This window comes from Bubalus bubalis, chromosome 22 (genome assembly GCF_019923935.1).
Source record: "Bubalus bubalis isolate 160015118507 breed Murrah chromosome 22, NDDB_SH_1, whole genome shotgun sequence".
Lineage (NCBI taxonomy): Eukaryota > Metazoa > Chordata > Mammalia > Artiodactyla > Bovidae > Bubalus > Bubalus bubalis.
Window position 1 is genome coordinate 8792340 of NC_059178.1, and position 15860 is coordinate 8808199.

The 15860-nt window shown below is 44.3% G+C and overlaps 1 long non-coding RNA gene across 3 annotated transcripts in view; it reads left to right on the top strand.

The window, feature by feature from the left end:
• Positions 1-917: 917 nt before the first annotated feature.
• Positions 918-15860, top strand: part of LOC123331134 — a 214317-nt gene continuing 199374 nt past the window's right edge. For 2 of the 3 annotated variants that reach the window (XR_006547611.2, XR_006547613.1), the window contains exons 1-2: positions 918-1145; positions 4484-4670. This is a non-coding gene — a long non-coding RNA (uncharacterized LOC123331134). The remainder of the gene's footprint in view (positions 1146-4483; positions 4671-15860) is intronic. The other variant, XR_006547612.2, reaches the window with a different exon arrangement.

Sequence of the window (15860 nt, forward strand, 5' to 3'; positions counted from 1 at the left end):
AGTTTCAGCTTTAGCATCATTCCTTCCAAAGAAATCCCAGGGCTGATCTCCTTCAGAATGGACTGGTTGGATCTCCTTGCAGTCCAAGGGACTCTCAAGAGTCTTCTCCAACACCACAGTTCAAAAGCATCAATTGTTCTGCGCTCAGCCTTCTTCACAGTCCAACTCTCACATCCATACATGACCACAGGAAAAACCATAGCCTTGACTAGACGGACCTTTGTTGGCAAAGTAATGTCTCTGCTTTTGAATATGCTATCTAGGTTGGTCATAACTTTCCTTCCAAGGAGTAATAAGTTAATAAAATAAACCTTTAACAAAGAACCTTATCTTTCAAGTTGCAAAGGTAATATATGCTCACCATGTGAAGCTCAAAAATTACAAAAGCATGGAAAATAAGACTTTCTCCATATTTTTAATCTAATAGCTTGATGTATTGCCCATGTTTCTCTATGCTTATACAAGTCTCTTTCTGTGTGCATGCATGCGTGTGTGTAATTTTCACTTTAGTCTGATCAGGCTATGCTGTGCTGGGCTTAGTCACTCAGTCATGTCTGACTCTTCGGGTCCATGGACTGTAGCCCGCCAGGCTCTTCTCTCCATGGGATTCACCAGGTAAGAATACTGGAGTGGGTTGCCATGCACTTCTCCAGGGGGTCTTCCCAACCCAGGAATCAAACTGGGGTCCCCTGCATTGCTGGCAGATTTTTTACCAGTTGAGCTACCAGGGAAGCCCCTGATCAGGCTACACTGTTTGCCTATTGCAACCATTTAAAAAAAAAATTTAGCGGCATTCCAAAGTTCCTTTATATATCACTATATACCTATCGTGCTTTATTTATCCCTTTTCATATCTGCCTGAGGCTGTTGGAGGAGGCCACTGAGAGGATGTAACCACAGCCATCTGTTGACCCTGGCAATAGGAGGCTCCTTGCCCCCACTCTTCTGTAAAATATACGCTCCGCCCAGGGTTTCCATCTTGGGAGTCACTTTCAAGTTCGCAGCCTAGAGAGAGCAGTGTGTTGTTAAGACTCTGAACTGCATTTGTGCCTGAACCCCATGGAGGCCTTTGTGGAAACTTGAGATTCTGGCAGGAGGCTATGAAGATCTACTGGACTGGCAGCCACCTAAGACAAGCCTCCTAAGTAAATTCCTTTTCTTATCAAACCTGCCCCCCCCACCTATCTGGAGTGATCCATCTCTTTCTTTGGTTTCTTTCTACCCTCCGTGTCCTGAGGACCAGTTTCAGAGTTTATCCAGGAAGCTCTTGTGGTTGCAGACCAACATGCATGCGTCAACTTAGATCATTTCACTAGTCACTTGCAAATGAGGATGTTATTTACTTATTTTATATTTCTTACAATTATGGAGATAATATATGCATATGATAATAACCATGAGTGTGGCAGCAAAACCTTTTTCCTGAGCTATTACCGTTTTTTAAATGAAATTCCCTGTAAGTGATCCCTTTGAATAGGTTTCAGTTTTGTTCTTTTGCTGGTTACCACTGTAACTCTAACTTGTGTATTTCTGTGTATTGATTTACCAACTTTGGACAGTATCTGCTGAATGGTTATTATAAAAATAAACAGGTCTGAAATTCAGTGGCAAGGGGACAATGACAGTTTCTTAGATTATGGATTTGAATGTATCCAGATTTAATATTTGCTTATATTATAAAATTATTGATGTATTCCTTTAGAAATGATATTTTTGTTGTTTAGTCGCTCAGTCCTGTCTATCTCTTTGTGACTCTATGGACTGTAGCCCACCAGGCTCCTCTGTCCATGGGATTTCCCAGTCAAGAATACTGGAGTGGGTTGCCATTTCCTTCTCCAGGGGATCTTTCTGATCCAAAGATTAGAGCTGGGTCTCCTGCATGGGCAGGCAGGTTCTTTACCATGGAGGCACCAAGGAAGCCCTTAGAAATAATACTTTTCTTATATTTCAAAGACTTTTAACACTGGCAGGATAGAAGGGTGGGGGTAATTTCAGTCTGCTATTTTTTTTTTTTTTTTTTTATGAAACTGATTACCTGAGGGGAATTTGTGTAGCTTCGGTTTTATGCCTGTTTACAGTGATCCAGCCTAGTCTTGGAATTATTGGAGTGCTTTCTGAAGGGAAGGGTCCACGTTTTAACAAGAGCATTGGAGAACACACTAGATATGGAATCCACTGGCAGGTGGGAAACACAAGACAAATTCAGATGGATTTCAAATTTCTCAAGGTTCAGTTTGAGCAAAAGAGGCAGGAGGTGGGCTCAGGTGTACTGGCATCAGTGTGAGCTAGTTAATCAGTATCAGAGACAGCTGAAGCCAGTTTGGTTCTAGGGTGCGGGTGTCTTTTGACCTTGGTGGTTGGAAGGGTTTATAGTGCAGGCACTGATAGAAATCAAATTGGGAGTTTCCAATAGGATTTTCTATTAAAAAAAACTGCTTGGGTTAGGCAACTAAAATGTTTCCTGCGTTAAAAAAATGTGCTTATGCTGAGTTTGGAATGGATAAAAAGTTAAAATGGGCTGCTGTCCTGAACTCAGTATTATTACAGAATATATTTAAAGATAACTCAAAGTATAAAGGCAGTGATAGATGGAAGAGACTGAGAGGAGCAGGTGGCAATCCTGTTTCAGAGGTGTAATTGATGAACATCACCCTTAGGGTTGTTCCGCCAGCCACGTATCACTTACTGGTGTTATTTGTTGCATCTGTGTGTGCATGTGAACTGTGCTGTTGTGACTGTAAATGAAAACACCTGGGAGCAGTTTAGTAAGACGCTAGAAAATCAGGTCTTGTTCATCTGCCGGCTAACTCAGTGCAGGTGTGCAGATGGTGCAGACTCTGGAGGTGGAAGGTACCAGAGACCTGGGCAGAAGGAAGTTACATATGGGCTCTGCCTTCTTGGTTCCCAGGCATGTGAAGATTCTCTACAGCTTTAAGGGACACTTGCATAGGATTTGGTGGTGGTGGTTTAGTCTCTAAGTCGTGTCTGACTCTTGAGACCCCATGGACTATAGCCCGCCAGGCTCCTCTGTCCATGGAATTCTCCAGTCAAGAACACTGGAGTGGGTAGCCATTTCCTTCTCAGGATCTTCATGACACAGGAATTGGACCTGAGTCTCCTGCATTGCAGGCAAATTCTGAACTACAAGGGAAGCCTAGGATTTGGTGGGATCAGTCCTAATGGTCCTTGGGCTCAGGACTCAGATATGGTGAAGCCTTGAAGGTGGCTGAACTTTTTGAGTAGTTCTGTTTGGATGACATATCAGCCATCAGAACAGATTGGCAGCCTGTCTTTAGAATGAGGCACTCAGGTTTGTCCTTGAGGTCAGAAGGAGTATTAAAGGTAAAGCTGAAAAGGGAGATGGTGGTAGTCGTGGGGGTTAGCAGAGTGTAGACCAGTGGTTCTCCAAGTGTGGTTACCAAACCAGCAGCATCAGGATCACCTGCGAACTTGTTAGAAATGCACATTTTCAGGCTTACTCCACACCTACCAAATCAGAGATTCTGGGAGCAGGCCCGGCAACCTGGGTTTTAACACACTGTCCCAGTAATTCTGATCACTGAAGTTGGTGAACCACGGCTGTGGATTACCTATCTGCCTGTTAATTGGAGAGGGCTTCCCTGATAGCTCAGTTGGTAAAGAATTCGCCTGCAATGCAGGAGACCCCAGTTCGATTCCTGGGTTAGGAAGGTCTGCTGGAGAATGGCAGGCTACCCACTCCAGTATTCTTGGGCTTCCCTTGTGGCTCAGCTGGTAAAGAATCCTCCCACAATGTGGGGGACCTGGGTTCGATCCCTGGGATCAGGAAGATCCCCTGGAGAAGGGAAAGGCTACCCACTCCAGTATTCTGGTCTGGAGAATTCCATGGACTGTATAGTCCATGGGGTCGCAAAGAGTCTGACACGACTGAGGGGCTTTCACTGTTAATTGGAGATTACTCCAGCAGTGTTGATAACAAATCTGAATCAAAAATCCTAGATAAAAATGGTCCTGATGAACCTATTTGCAAGGCAAGAGTAGAGATGCAGAGGATGAACTTGTGGACGCAGTGGGGGAAGGAGAGGACGGGATGAATTGAGAGGGTAGCATTGACGTATACATACTACCATGTGGAAAGCAGCCAGCTAGTGGGAACCAGCTCAGCCTGGTGCTCTGTGATGACCTAGAGGTGGGATTGGGGGTGTGGGAGGGTGGCTCGAGGAGGAGGCTGTATGTATGCTTACAGCTATACTGTTGTCATGCAGCAGAAACGAACACAACATCGTAAAGCAATTATCCTCCAGTTAAAAAGTTCTAGCTAAATCAATTCTAAATTTCTTCTAAACGTCTGCTGTTGAAAACTTTATATTTTCCTCTGTTACATAAAAAATACTGAGACGTTTCTATACACTTGGCAATGTGCTTAGTATTTTAGCTTCATTATTTTCTTGACTTTTCCCATCCTCGCTATTAATGAATTGCCATTTTTATTTCCATTTTACAGATGAAGAGACAGAAGGATTTAGAATCTCATTAAAGGTTTTGGAGCTGATAAGTGGCAGAGCTGAAATTTGAATCCAGGGAGTTTCACAAAATGAGCTTGGCTTTCTTAACTGCTAAGCTGTACTCTGCATATTCTTAATTTCCCATTACACTCTCCCCCGTGAAGGACTGTGGACCATGCATGATTGGTAATGTATATTGATTACCATTTTCCTGCTGTGGGTATGATGTAAAACTGGTATTTTGCCTGTTATTGCTAACTCATTGAATCTCTTTAGAGTCAACAATTTCTACGTACTTGTATGCAGTTGAACTCAGAATTTAATGCTAAGTGCACTTCGGAATACTATGTTTTAATCTTGCACTTGCTAAATTTATGCTTTTCTATTACACCTGTAAATCTTTCCTTGTCATAATATGAGTGATTTACAATTTTCCCCTCAAGGATTTCCTTGAGTTGTGTAGGCGCCTCCTATTTCATTTGAGGACAAGGGTGAAAATAATGAGACCAGGTGATTTTGAATCAGCTCCAGTGTTGTTTCAGGGCAAGCATGTGATTATTCTTGGTTTTGCTTGTGGTAAGTTTTCTGTAATTGGAAATGTTAGATGATGCTATTTTGAATTCCAAGTGTGAAAATAGTGCTATAGCATAAAAATCCTCTCTTTGGTGTGAGAGAGTGAGTGGGTGTGGGTCAAAGAGACTTGGAACATAAATTTTAATTCAGAAGTGGTGCCAGAGAGACAAGTTAATTTTCTAAATCAGCCTGGTGAGAATTGGAGCTCAGAAAATGCTTTCAAGGAAAAATGTCTTGTACTTTGCTAGAACAATCCTGAGGTGATGGGTTCAGCAGTATACTGGCCACCAAGGTTTAGTAATACTTCCGGAGCTGTGGTTGATGTGCCTGAAATCCTGAATATCACATCTTGCTGATTCTAAGAGAAGTCACTTTTTCACATTTTAATATTTATGAAATCAGAATGCACTCTGTGGTTGGTGACTATATGGTAAGATGATAACATGGGGGTTTTAGCTGAGACCGGAATATAAATTATATTTGCAAAGAAGATGGTAACAGAAGGAATCAAAACTTTTTATTTTAAAATTTTAATTGTGGCAAAATATACATAATATGAAATTTACCATCCTAATCTTTCTAGGGGTACTGCTACTGCTAAGTCACTTCAGTCGTGTCCGACTGTGTGACCCCATAGACGGCAGCCCACCAGGCTCTGCCGTCCCTGGGATTCTCCAGGCAAGAACACTGGAGTGGGTTGCCATTTCCTTCTCCAATGCATGAAAGTGAAAAGTGAAAGTGAAGTCTCTCAGTCATGTCCGACTCTTAGTGACCCCATGGACCGTAGCCCACCAGGATCCTCTGTCCATGGGATTTTCCAGGCGAGAGTACTGGAGTGGGGTGCCATTGCCTTCTCTGTCTAGGTGTACAGTTGGTATTAAATACTTTCGTGTGGTTGTACAGCATCGCCACCATCCATCTCCAGAACTTTTTCATCTTCCCAAGTTGAACCCTTTAAACAATACATCCTCCTCCTCCCCTCCGCCAGTCCCTGGAAACCATCCTTCTATTTCTATGAATTTGTCTTTTCTAAGTGCCTCATGGAGGTAGAATCATACGGTGCTTGTCTTTTTGTGACTGGCTTATTTTATTTTGTGTTATGTTCTTAAGGTTCCGCTATGTTGTGGCACGTGTCAGAATTTCCTTCCTTGTCTAGGTTACTTCCTTGGCTGTATATACCACATTTTAAAATCCATGTATCTGTTGATGGACACTTGGGTTGTATCCACCTTTTGGCTATTGTGAATCATGCTGCTATGAACGTGGATGTATAAATATGTGTTTGGGAAATTGCATTTGCTTCTTTGGGGTTTAGTGGAAGTGGAATTCCTGGATCACATGGCAGTTCTGTTTTTAATTATTCAAGGAAGCATCCTACTCTGCCATAATAACTTCATTTTGTACTTCCGAATAACAGTGCACATGGATTTTAATTTTTCCACATCCTCGCCAGCACTTGTTATTTTCTGTTTTCTTTCTATTTTTGTAGTAGACATCCTAATGGGTGTGAAGTGGAGGAACTATGACCTGACTTTCATAGAGGGCATAATAAAAGGGTAGGGATTGAATATCAGACATGGCTTTCTGGGAGTATGTTGGTGGTGATGAGAGCTGCTGAATTGATCCTATAAGGATAACAAGTCTATCTAAAACCTTTGGAGAGGTATAAGTTGTTCTTAGTCTGTTTTCTGAAATCTAAGGGGACCCTTAGGGGCTCTAAGTAGACCATCTAGAGACCTAACACATGTATTTGCCAGCTGCCCTTGCATAGTGGTAATATCTGCTCATGACAGTATTTCAGGCTGGAACTTTCCTGGTCTGTTCTTTCCTCACTTTAACTCTGGAGGAGTTGAAAACCACCATTAGCAAAGTTGTAGAGGGAGGTGGAAGGTTAGGCTGGAAAAGAAAAGAAGCAGCTGACAGCATTGCCTTGCTTGCTTCTCCTTGGCGACAAAGTATTTAAGATGCTTCGACTTTATATCAAGACCGAGTTTTGATCATATTATGGGACTGAGTACTTGAATTACCAAGTTGGAATTGCCTTTTCTCAAGTCAAGTGTTTGGACTTAAAAAAAAAAATTATTTTTAATTGGAGGATAATTGCCTTACAATGGTGTGTTGGTTTCTGCCATCCAGCAACATGAATCAGCCGTACGTATCCACATGTCCCCTCCCCCCACCCCATCCCACCCCTCTAGGCTGTCACAGAGCACCAGGTTGAGCTCTGTGTTATACAACTTCCCACTTGCTATCTATTTTACATACATAATGTATATGTTTCAGTTTCTCAATGTAATGACCCAGAAGAACCCAGAGAATTCATAGGGCCAACTTTCATTTTTGTCCAGGGCAGTACTGTCCTATGGAGCACATTTTAAGGGACAGAGAAAGATTAAGTTGCTTGATGATTCCATGGATTGGGCTTGTTCAGTGAAGTGGATGAATGCAGACGTCATGTAGTGAATTTCCCAACTGAACCTCTGTCTGTAACTAAAATGATGGTGAATTGTCATTGGAAAATGAGAGGGTGGGAGAAGACTTTATCTGAGCCTTGTGAGGACGTTTAAAGATCTGAGCCTCGTGAGGACGTTTAAAGAGAGAGACATTTCCAGAGTTACGGAGTTCAGCTGTGGTGAACTTAGGTGTGTGAACACGTGGTGTATTTAGCCTTGGGATGGAGTGAACCCCTTTGAAGGGAGGCATCTGAGTAGAGGAAATGGGACAGTCTGTTATGGCTGAAGAAGCGATTGGAGAGGGTTCCTTCCCCTGGTCCCTCCATGACTGGGATTCTTTGGTTCTAAGATGTTTAGAGTTTGACCTTGTGGATGCCACTGTTTCTTAGCCACATGCTGGCAACTTCTCTGTCTCTTCCTTAGTCTCAAAAGCGTTACTGCTGCTGCTGCTGTTAAGTCACTTCAGTCGTGTCTGACTCTCTGCAACCCCATAGATGGCAGCCCACCAGGCTCTGCTGTCACTGGGATTCTCTAGACAAGAACACTGGAGTGGGTTGCCATTTCCTTCTCCAATGAGTGAAAGTGAAGTCGTTCAGTCATGTCTGACTCTTCGCAACCCCATGGAGTGCAGCCTACCAGGCTCCTCTGTCCATGGGATTTTCCAGGCAAGAGTACTGGAGTGGGTTGCCATTGCCTTCTCCGTAAAAGTGTTACTAGTTTGGGGTTTCTTTAGCATTGAGGCCTGGAGTGTAAGAAAATGCTTTGCCATTTATACAAAACTCGGCAAACATTGCATTATGTGTGTTTGCCATGTTAAAATAGCTAATGACAAAAAGTGTCTTTGTGTTTTGAAAATACTTTTGTTTCTGTTGTAATACAAGAACACTCCCAAATTGTTTTTGAATGAAATGTTCAAATTACTCATCCTCTGCTGGATAGTAGTTCATTGTGTCACAGTGGGAGAGAAGTTTATTTTAGGAAAACAGAGTTTGGCTACTCAGGTTTTACTTGGGGGGAAGTAATTTCTCCCAAACTCCAGTTATCCTTAACCCTACTAAAACTGCATTCATCCTGGCTCCATATTCTACTGCAGTTTTGATTGGATTTTGTCAGTTACTGGGAATAAATCAAATTGGCCTCAACAGTAAGAACATTTATTTTCTTTTAATAACAAAAAATCCAAAGCTAGGGTGGGCTTCAGAGGTTGTATTGCAGAGCCAGTTCTGCTCTTCTGCCCCTTTCCTGGGTTGGCTCCTTCCTCAGACTAGTGACGAGAAGGCAGCAGAGTTTCCCCAGAATATCTTGTGATGACGGGTGCTAGAGAAAGAAGAGATTTTTGTCTCTTCTTAGAATTTTCTCTGAAGCATCTCCTCCTTTCCTCCACTTTACCTGATTTCTTCAGACATCTCATTGACTGGAATTAGGAATCTATCCTAAAACAACAGCGGGTCAAAGGGCCAGCTGCTGCTGTTGTTTTTTTTTTTAACTGTTCAACTCTGCCGTTGCAGTGTGAAATCAGCTGTAAACAATACATAAACGGGTGCGACTGTTCCAACAAAAAGTTATTTACAAAAGTAGGAAGCAGGCAGTCTGACCTGTGGTGTGTAATCTGCCCTGGCTATAGGCTTCCCAAAGATTGATCTTCTGATTGAAGTTTTAGTTTAAAAGTGGTTTTGAGAAGGACCACATGGGTTTCAAATGAGATTCAAGGATTTGTATTTTCTTTCCCCCAAATCAAAAGTCCAAGTCATGACCTTCACTTTGTTTACGTGATATGAAAACTACTTGTTCCCCAGTCAGTTGATTACAGCTGGTACATTTACAGTTTATTCACGATTTATTTCATTGAACTGATCTCTCAAGCAGTCTAAGTAGCCTGCTCTTGCCAAGGTGTAACCTTAATGTAATTTAGACAGATAACCCCCCATGAGCCAATCTACCTGCAAGTTAGTCTACCTGCAATTTGCATTCTCACTGAGCCTACTATGACAACATCTAATTAAATCACACTCTGAATAAGGGCACAGCTTGCCCTAGAAATAATTTAACCAAATAATTAGAAACTTTCTGAAATTGTTGCAAAAATTGGTAATAACAGGAAGTCATTTGCAAATTGCCTAAGCCTTCATATTCTAGTAGACACAGGTCATCTATTTTTGGCTGGAAGTCACACGGTGGGTACGTGGCCTAAATATGCAAGGAAAGGAACAGTGATTTGTACTTAGGGAAACTGCATTTTTGATCCCCAGTATCTGTGAGTCTGTTAAAGACAAATACTGTATGTTTTCACTTAGAGGTGGAACCTAAAAAGCAAAGTGAATAAATGAAACAAAACAGAAACAGGGTCTTACCTGGCCATCCAGTGGTTAAGACTCGAGCTTCTGATGTAGAGGGCGCAGGTTCAATCCCTGGTCAGGGAACTAAGATTCCCACATGCCCTGTGGCCACAATACCAGAACATAAAACAGAAACAATATTGTAACAAATTCAATAAAGACTTTGAGAAGAATGATCCACATTAAAAAAAAAAAACAACTAAAATGAAAACAAAAACAAAAACAGACTCATAGATACAGTGAACGAACTAGTGGTTGTAAGGGGAAGGGGTGAATGGAATAGGTAGAGGGGATTAAGAGATACAGATTTTCAGTTATAAATAAGTCATGGTGAGGTAATGCACAGCCCAGGGAAAATAATTGGTGATATTGTAGTATCTTTATATTGTTCATGATGTATTAAGATATTGAATCACTGTGTTGTACACTTGAAACTAATATATTATAAGTCATTTGTACTTAAATCCTTTTAGAAGTAAGGGCAAGATCTCTTTTCCATTTCTTGGAGCAGTCAGTGAGGTTGTGCATAATCGTTTTGATCGACCAGTTTCGACTTGTCAGATGTAAACACACAATGACGTTCCTTTTCCAATATCAGATTGTGTCAGTCAGGCTTCTCTTTCCTGCTGCAAAGCCGACATCCTTAATGACAGTTTGGGCTGAGTCTCTTAATATTTCAGTTTCTTTTGGACATGAACGTAGTCTCATTCCTGTTCTTAATTTTTTTCCTGTTCTTTTTAAAACCTCAGTCATCTCATTTCAGGGCTTCCCCACTTTCTCTCATTTGCCTCCGAACCCAGCAAATTCTGGAAATTGGGACTATATGGTCTGCCCTCTCGAGAGCCCCTTCTCCCTTGCTGTTCCCTCTGGCGCCTGAGTGGCGAGCGCTGGTCCTCTCACATAACTGCTGGTGGAGAACTGGGCGTCTTCAATGTGGTGTTTGAAGTTGCTGCTCTACTCTGTGAACAGTTTCGTATCGAAGGTGGCAAGGTTGTGTCCTCTATCCATTGGGTGGCCCCATCTCAGCTCCCTGCCCAGCTCTCAAACCCCTTGGAGGCTGAGTATCACAAGCTGGTTCTTCAGGGCTCACCCTTTGTGTCTGAAAACTCTTCAAGGCAACCTCCCCCTGGTAAAGCCCTGTACTGTGAGAGGTCTCCTGAACCTTAACCTCTTCCTTCCCAGCTCCCAGTCCCCATGGGGGGCACCCACCTTGCAGCCTGTTGCTGCCGGCTTCCTCTTGCCCAGCAGGGCGGGCCTGCTTCATGAGCGTGTGACCAGGGCCGTTGTACTGGGTGTGTGCTCAGAACAGCCCCACCATTGGAGCGTAAGGCCCAAGAGGGTGCCATTTTGAAATTCTTAATAATTTTGTCTCTGTTTTGGAAATGAAGTCAGGCTGGTGGAGCGTGTGTCAAGGGGCTTAGCACCTTGGCCCCTGCACAGACCCACTTCTTGCTGCCTCCCTGCTTCTTCTGGAGGCCTCTTCCCCACTGCTTCACGGCCCGGGCCCTGCCTGGCCTCCCTGTCTCTATCTATCTTTTAGCGCACGTGCTGCGTGTGTGGCCTGTGTGGGGGACTCGGGTGTGGGAGGCTTGGAGTGGTGTGTACCCTGCTGTGTCTTGGGGTGATACAAGGAGGCATCTATTCCAGAATCTTCTGGAGGCAACTCAGTGGGCCTCTTGCCCTTCCCTCATAAGTACCAATCTCAGCCTGGCAGGAAGGTTGCAGTGCCTTGGGACTCGCCCTGAGTCAGGTTGGGCCTGTGGAGAGGGTTTTTCCTGCTCCTGGGCAGGGCCCCACATTTCCCCTTTTCACCGGGCTCCCCTAGTTAGCTAGCTACAGCTGTCAGTAGGCGGTTCTCTGGGCGAGCGCTGGCCAGACAGCTTAAGCCGTGTCACCTACAGCTGGGTGCACTCCTTGTTACTACAGATGGTGGGACCAAAGGCATCCCCTCAGCCCTCCCTTTCCTGGCTTCTTTTCTGCTCAGTGACTCACCAGCTTCCAGATAACCAGCAGCCCTAACTCCACTGTGGGGGGTTTAGAAGACCCCTCCCTCACCCATAATCTTATAAGAGGGTCTGGGAAACTTTCAGCCTGCTCACCTTCTAGGAGGGGGTGGATGGCCCTCCACGATGAAATGCTTCCAAGGCCATCTCCTCCCTCCAAGTCCACTTGCTTTTCTCAGTGGCAGGTGCTGGGAAGCCCCGTTGGCCTTTTTGGATCCCAAGGGAAACCAGGCCTCACCTTAGACTTGGGCCTTCTTTGAATGCCCCCTTGGAGACTTTTGGGATTCTGTTCTCAGCAGTGCACTGACTCTGCTTTTATAAACTTTATTTTGTATTCGAGTATAGCCGATTAACAATGTTGTGTATAGCCGATTAACAATGTAGTTTAAAGTGGACAGCAGAGGGACTCAGCCATACATATGCATGTATCCAGTCTCCGCCAAACTCCCCTCCCATCCAGGCTGCTGTGTAATACTGAGCAGAGTTCCCTGTGGTATGTAGTAGGACCTCGTTGGTTACCCATTAGAAGTAGAGCAATGTGTACATGTTGATCCCAAGCTCCCTAACTCTGCTTTAATCCGTGTTCTTTTCAGTCTCTTTCTCGGGTAGAGAAACATCTCTACCAGGGCCTCCCCCTTTTCTATTAACCAGTGTTCACACGGACCCTCAGCTTTATGAATTTGTGGTGGGTCTGAGTTGACAGGCCATTATCACTGAAACAGTCTTACCCAGCAACTTCATTTCAGTGCTGTTCATGCATTCAGTTTCACTCTTCTTCACAGCTAGGAAATTGCCTCTATGTCTGTAATATTTGGTTTATATTGTCTACACATTTTCTCTAAACATGTGAACTGGGAACTGCCATAATGCTTTTTCTAAGAGTTTCTAAGACTTTCACTAATGCTAGAAACTAAACTTTAGTTTTCTGGTGGGCAAGATGGAAAAACAAAAAATCACATTCATTGACATATTTGTGAGAAACCAATAGGATGATCATTGTAAAACTTAAAAAATTTTAAGTATTCCATAAGTATGAGATACCTATAATCTGAATCTTCATGGACCAACTCCATGGACAAACCATGGACATGGCTTTCCCAGGGTAATAGATATTTGATTATTGTTGTTGTTTAGTTGCTCAGTTGTGTGCGACTCTTTGCAACCCCATGGACTGCAGCCCTCCAGCCTCCTCTGTCCATGGGATTCTCCAGGCAAGAGTACTGGAGTGGGTTGCCGTTTCCTTCTCCAGGGGATCTTCCTGACCCAGGGATCGAACCTGCGGCTCCTGCATTACAGACAGATTCCTTATCACTGAGCTGTTAGGGAAGCCATGCAGGAAGATGATTTATCTTGACGAGATGGGGCTCATTTCTCTCAGGTCTGAGGTAAAAGGTGTTTGAAGCAACAGAATTGGGTGCTTTCATGTTCTGAGAGCCTTAAGTGTAGTTGCTCAGTCGTGTCCGACTCTCTGCGACCCCATGGACTGTAGGCCATCAGGCTCCTCTATCCATGGGATTCTCCACGCAAGAATACTGGAGTGGCTTGCCATTTCCTTCTCCTCTTCTCTGAGAGCCTTGGTGTGACATAAACCTGGTAACTTTTGAAGTCCACCTAGTATTTCTGTTGGCAGATATTTTGCTGCTTTGATCCCCTCTTGAGATGCCTCTTGAAGGAGTTCATTCATACTTTTTCTCTGATTATTCTTTTTATCTCTTGTACTGGACTTGGCACCTCCACGGCTGTTTGCCGGCTGCAGCTTCCGTTCACCTTTGCTGATGGGAACCTTGACACCAGCTGCAGAGATTAAAATGAAGCAATTTTGGTATGAAGAGAAGGAAACGAGCAAGTGGAAGTCCACTGGGGACATGTCGTGTTCGCGGCTTCCAAAGGAAAAATGGACAGAGATGTGTGTTGATATATGTTCCTGTGCTTGGATGCCTTCCTCAGGGGACCCATGGAGAGGTGTAGGCTTTGGGGACACTGACTCTTCTGTTTTCAGTCAGGTTGACGAGGACTGAAGGAAGTCCACAAGATGAGGCTGTTCCCCAGGACAGGTTGTGATGATGAATTGACAGTAGGTTGTGTATTACAGGGATTCCCTGGTGGCTCAGAGGGTAAAGAATCTGCCGGCCATGTAGGACACCTGGGTTTCATCCCTGGGTCAGGGAGATCCCCTGGAGAAGGAAAAGGCAACCCACTCCAGTACTCTTGCCTGGAGAATCCCATGGACAGAGGAACCAGGTGGGCTACAGTCCATGGGGTTGCAGAGAGTCAGACGGGCTCAAGGGATGATAATAATATAATAGTAGTAACTAAAATTCACCCAGTGCTGAATAGCCTGCATTGTCCTGAATACCTTCAACAGTAACTCGCTTAATTCCCACAGCAACCTTAGAGGATCAGTATTGCTGTTATCCCAGTGTTACAGATGAGGGGGCTGTAGCAGAGAAAAGATAAGTAACGATGAGTAAGTGGCCAGAGCCGGGATTTGGGAATAGGCTGTCCTGATTCCTTGGTGGCTCAGCTGGTAAAGAATCCGCCTGCAATTCAGGAGACCCTGGTTTCATTCCTGGGTGAGGCAGGTCCCCTGGAGAAGGGATAGACTACCCACTCCAGTATTCTTGGGCTTCCCTGGTGGCTCAGCTGGTAAAGAATTCGCCTGCAATGTGGGAGACATGGATGTGATCCCTGGGTTGGGAAGATCCCCTGGAGAAAGGAAATGCTACCCACTCCAGTATTCTGGCCTGGAGAACTCCATGGACTGTATAGTCCATGGGGTCGCAAGGAGTTGGACACGAGGCGTCGCAAGGAGTGAGTGACTTTCACTGTCTTGCTTCAGTAACAGGCTAGGACTGGCCCTTGTGCTCATGGGGCCACTCTGTACTCAGCAGTGTGTTTTAGGATTAGGCCTCAGGACTGTGCGTTGCTTCTCTCCTTTTGCTAATCCATTCTCTATCCTGTGCCAGCTCGGAGAGGCTTGCCTTCTCTGGATGGCATCCTGAGCTTCCTGGCTTTCGGTTTCCATTCGGGTTTGGCCATCAAAGGCACCAGGCGAGGAGAGGCCGGCCTTTATTGGCTGTGGCCCCCTTTTCTCTGCACCCTTGCGGGGTGGCCCTAGCTCTTCAGGTCTGGTGACACTACCGTCTCCTCCTCTATTCAGGCAGAGGAGGATCAAAGCTTCCAGCCTGTGCAGTCCCTGTGCCTCACCATCACAGGGAGGTTCTTTGCACCCTGCCTGCACCTTTGTAAAAGACCCTTCATTAAAATTTAACACTTTGAATTTGTTGTCTCTTCCTGCAGGAATTCTAACACAGAGAGGCTTCATCTGAGAGTTCATCTGTTGTCCTCTGCTTATTTTTAGAATAATTTTGCAAAAAAAAATAAAAAAAAAAGCAAAATTCAGGGTAAGGTCAGGTGGGCCTGTCATCTTGGAATAGATAATAAGAATAATCCTATACTTATTAAGAAGTCGTCTTCTTTTCCAAGTGCTTTTAGATATATTTGTCAGTAACAACCATTACAAGTGCCGGGTTCCATGTACCCTATGAAGAACTTCATCTAAATTATTTAATTCTTAGAACAACCTTAGGAGGTCGGCTTCCTGGTTATTATTCTCATGTTGCAGAGGAAGAAACAAGTTGAGGGTGATGGGGCAGCCTGATGAAGGCTGGGCAGCGAGTGAGTAAGTTGCGCATGTGGCATTTACCTCCAGGCAGTCGATGCTGAGGTCCGTACTTTAAGCAACTTTCTTATACTTCCTGCATCTCATTTTACTCTTGGAACAACTTGGAAAGTGGGCTGGACTGGTGTGATTTTTCTCCCTTTTATTGCAGTATTGAGTACACTGAAGGGACAGTGGGCTGAAGTGACCTCTCAGCTTCAGAGCTACTTATGCACACAGACTTTTTATACAGGACATAACCGTGTATAATGGAGGACACAATGGCACCCACTCCAGTACTCTGGCCTGGAGAATCCCATGGGCGGAGAAGCCTGGTAGGCTGCAGTCCA